The sequence below is a fragment of the Poecile atricapillus genome, chromosome 24 (genome assembly GCF_030490865.1).
Source record: "Poecile atricapillus isolate bPoeAtr1 chromosome 24, bPoeAtr1.hap1, whole genome shotgun sequence".
NCBI lineage: Eukaryota > Metazoa > Chordata > Aves > Passeriformes > Paridae > Poecile > Poecile atricapillus.
In genome coordinates, this window is record NC_081272.1 from 6,182,442 (window position 1) to 6,187,388 (window position 4,947).

Consider the following 4,947-nt stretch of genomic DNA (forward strand, 5'->3'; position numbering starts at 1 on the left):
GCACACAGGGCTGTACAGCTGCCCTTCCCCAGCTCCCTCAGACCCTGCAGCCCATTAAAAACCCACAGCAAACAGAGTTTCTGCCATTTCAGCTCCGTGGCAGAAGCCAGTCCACGGTGCTGAGTCCCAGCTGGGATATAATGGACAGGGTTCATTAGGAGAGCCCCCAGCTACCGGCAACTTCCAGGCTTTTCAGATGATGGGAATTCAGCAGGAAACCTCGGTGGTGGTGTTTGATTGCTGCTGCAGGGGAGTGTGGCTGATTTAACCACTTAATCAACCTCAGCCAGGCAAAGCTGGGGTGCTTATTTTGGGAGAAGCAAGTTGTGTAGTGCTTTTTTCTTCACCAAATCTCCTTATCAGCCCAGGTGTTTGAATCACCTGGGGACTAACCTTAAAAGAAAACAGACAAGACCTGAATTTATTTACTTTCAAGCAACTTCTATATATAAAGGTGAGGAAATATAGATTTTAATCAGGCTCACAGAACTGTCTTGGTTTGTTTTTCTCTTTCCCAAATAACTTTTCAAACCAGGAATGCAGTGGATTTGGGGTTTCTATTGAAGGACTCCTTGTGTGTGTGCATCTCCACAGTGCTTCCATGGGAAGGTTTTCCAGCACTCAGACCCAGCTCCATCTCTGCCTCTTTATCCTTTCCAGGTCTCTTCCTGCAGAAGGGAGAAGCCCAAATCTTTGTTTCCTGATGCTCACAGCAGAGGCCAGGCTGATACCTGAATTTGGAAAGTAGGGCAGCGAGAAACCCCGGGCAGAGCACAGCAACAGCTTCCTGCTGAAAGGGGAGAGCCAGGCATTCAATTACTCCTGCTGTGTGTGGTCCTGGGAGGCAACTTTCCTTTTCCCCCTCCTCGGATATCACCTCCAAAGGCAGGGAGGTGACAAGCAGCACTTCAACTTCCCCCGTGTTCCAAAGGAAGCGAGGTGAAAACTCTGCCTGTGTCAGCATTCCCAAAAAGCTGCCGCTGGTGCCTCCGTGGAGGGGACCCACTGCAGAGGGAAACCTGCAGACAATGCCTGCTTTGTCCCCTCCCTGCTTCTCGGGAGCCCTGAGATGCTGAGTCCAAACATTTAACCACAAAATGCATTAATTACCATCCAGCTCCCCGGGGAAAGGACCATATGCCAGTAACCAGGGGAAACAAAAAAGGAAGAAGCACGCAAAGGCCACTGATTGTTAAATGACTCCAAGTGCAATTACTGCCACTGAAAGTTCTTGATGAGCATTTCCTAGAAACATTGAGTTCTCCAGCCTCTGCGCTCTGAGCGGTGCTAACTTGGACCGTGGAGCAGAGGAGTGACCCAAATACTGTGGGATGAAGTCACCTTCCCACATAATGACACGGGATGTGTCCTGTGCTGCTCTAACTCTCCCTCAGCTCGCAGCACAGAGCTGTTCTCTGTGGATTTTGCCCCAGTGGCAGCTGTGAGCTCTGGGGCCGGCTCCACTCGTGTCCTCAGCTGCTCACTGCAGCTAATCCTAAAGCCTGGCAGCCACCCCGGAGGAAAATGAGCCATCCAGGGACAGCTGGTTGGGAATCACAGCAAACTGCAAACAGTCTGACACCGGCAGAAGTTGGATTTCCCCCACAGTCCTTGGAAATCTGGTGGGTTCCCACCCTCCCAGCAGCTCCAAACCAAACTCTGCTCAGCACAGAGGCAATAAAAGAGGAATGAGCCATAACAAATTCATCCCTCCCAGGAGGCAGGTAATGGATGGAGCCCAAAATCCCTGTCGGTGCCTGGATGGGAGGGAGGAACGTGGAGCTCCTGGGGTTATTCTGCTCAGGGGGCAGCAGCTCAGCAGAGCATTTGTGACACGAGGGCTGGGCCTGCCATGGCTGCGCTTCCGCTGCTGCATCCCAGGATCCCAAATTAGCTGTGGAATGGGAGTGCTGGTATTTATAACCAGGGTGTGCCAGTCCTGCCTTTCCTTTAATAGGTGTCCCTGGGCAGGTTCCTCTCCCAGCTGAGTCCAGCACGGCTTTCAGGAGCTCTAATGAACCCGACAGTCAGGACAGGCTCCTGCTTCCAGCCACAGCCAGCACTGGATGCTCTCCTTCACCACCTCAGCATCTTCCTTCTCACAGCAGTTTCATTATGATTAAAAAAATGGGATGCTCATACGTGTGTCCCACTGAGTGACAACATGACCTGTGTGCTGAGCTCCTCCCGTGCCTGGAAAATTCCCCGTGGAAATAAAAACCCATTTTTGAGCCCCAGGGTCAGCGTGGCAGCGAATTCCACCAGAGGAACGTGCACAGCCAAGGCAGGAGAGGGCCTGCTTTGATATCTTTAACATCTGATGCCTCCAGTTTCAAAAGCACTTTGAAAGTTTGAGATGGAAAAACTGCCGCAGAAAGGCCAAAAATGCTGGAGAAGGGAAACAATCCACATTGTTTTGCTGCTCTGCCAAATGGGAATGAAGCTCCTGAATGCAGCATAAAATAATATTGAAGGAGTGACCCACTGAGCACACATGGGAGACCAGAGTTGCTTTGTTCCCACTCTGTGGCTTGGTGCAAATTTAGCTTTCAATAAGTCACTGAACTTTCCTGACTCATTCCTCACTGCTGTTAAAGGTGGGTGATGCTCATTTCCCTATGGATTGTTAAGAACGCTGGTGATTTATTATGTAAAGCGTGGACAAATTAATTCTAAGTGTTATAAAAAAGAAATAAATAAATCCAGTATAATACAAGCAACAATTACTGAAGGAGGAAAGAATCGAGAGCTTTCAGACTGAGCATTGTTAGAGGTTTCATTTGAATGGGGAGCATGAGGGGTTTGGTAAGTGGCAGCTGGAAACAAGCAAAATGTCATCTGAAAGTGAAATAATTGAAAAGATATTAAAGCAGAGCCAGGCTTGGTGCAGCTGGGTATAAATGAAATAAGCTATTAGCTGCTCTGCGAGATACCAGCAGGGGAGAGCTTTTGTTAGAGCAGAAATGCAGCAGTGGTGAGGGAAAAACAGCCCTGGCAGCTCCTTTGTGGGGCTGGGAAACATAAAAAGGCCCCCAGTGCCTCACAGACCTCAAATTTGTTGCTTTACACCCACCTTTGTGGGTGCTGTGGGAGAGCTGATCTTTGTGCTAAACCACTGCCTGTTCTCGAGCAGGTGGGTCCGGGCTGTGGGGAGCCCTGGAAAGTACTGCAAGTTTGACAAAACCCTGGATTTTAAACTTTTTGGTGAAGCAGAGAGAGAGGCTTTTGGTCCTTGGCTGAGGAGGAGCACCTGGCTCAGCGTTCCTTGTCCTGGAATAAGGACTCCTGCCTTCCCCAGCAGGCAGAGGATCCACATTTGGCCCCAAATGGTGCAAATTTCTTACTCTGCCATGCAAAAAAGTGAATACAAAGCCTAAGACAGATGCTTGTGAAGTCTCTGGGACAACCCTATTTAACCTTCCCTTCTGTTGGAGCCCACGTTCCAACAACAACAATTGTGGGATGGTGTCCTTCACGGTGCAGGCTGCAATTAATTAATGGGTAATTATCAAGGGAGGTTCCTGGCCAGGGCTGGACTGCACAGCCCCACATCGGTTTGGTTCCAGTGACACATCGATTTCCAGCCCAGACTGTCCCACCCCATGAATCAGCGAGATTCCCTGGACTCTAAACCAAACGGAGATGGATATTCCACTGGCTCCCGGGGAGCTGGGACTGTCCAGAAGCTGCAGGAATGGGAATGGAAAGGACTTTGTCACATCGGTGACCCAGCCCTATCAGCTCCGGAGAGGAGCTTGCAGCAGTTTTTCCTGCTCGAGATGAATTCAAGGGCATTCAAAGCTGATACTTGTGCAAAGACATCCGGTTATGCAGAACCGAGGGCAGTGAACGCCTGGAGGGCCAGGAGGTTTTGTTACCACCAGCGATCGCTCCGTTGGTAACCACTCCATGTGGAGCCATCCCGGGCTGCATTTGGGTACAAATTACAGGGAGGCTCATGCCGGGTCACAGACGGCATTGAAGTCACTCCGTGTCACCTCGGGGGATGCCACAGCCCCGGCCTGCCCTGGGAACGGCTCTGCCGAGACGCTCAGGTGCAGCTCCACTCAGACTATTAAAAATAGAGTCTGGGCTTCCAAAAGGAAAGGCAGGGCTGGCAGCAAGGGCGGGAGGCGCCGGGGAATGAAAGCCGCTCTGTTGCCGAGGGCTGGGCTCGGCAGGCGTGAAGCCGCATGGGGAAAATGTGTTCGCGGGCTCTGCTCTTGTGGTGGAAAGGCTGGAAAAAGCGCGGTTTCCTCCCTTTCCGACGTTTCTCCCAGCTCTCCCGCTCATTTTTTCGTCCGGCTTCTCAGTCCCTGACCTTAATAGTGAGGGGAAAATTAGGCTGGAGTCTCAACTGCCTCTTGGGATGGATTTTTCCCCCTGCCAGGGAAGGAGCTGTTCGTGCTGCTCTGGCTCGGTGGGTCGGTGAGGGGGAAGTCTCTAGATTTTAAGTTTTTCACTAGAGGGTGAGGCGGTCTGAACCGATGGCGAGGGGGACACATAGGCCGACCCTCACCCCGGGGCTGGCAGCACTCACAGGGCTGTGGCACCTCCAGGGCCGCTCCCAGACGCTGTCACCGATCACGGCACCAGCCGCGGGCGGTGTCGCACGGCCGGGGAGCCCATGGCTGACACGGGGGTGTCCCTGCCGCCATAGGGGGATCGCCGGGACCCCCGACCCTGAGGGGACTCCGCGACCGCCATGGCCGGTGCTGCCCCTCAGAACTGTCCCCTCACGGCGGCCACGCCCCTCAGCGATGTCCCCTCACGGGGACCACGCCCCCTTATGGAGGCCACGCCCCTCAGCTATGCCCAGCATTGTCCCCTCAGGGAGGCCACGCCCCTCAGCACAAACCACGCCCCTTTAACTATTCCCCTCAATTATTGCCCCGCCCCCTCCTGAAGCCCCGCCCACCCCGCGCGGCCCCGGCGGGCTCGGAGCGC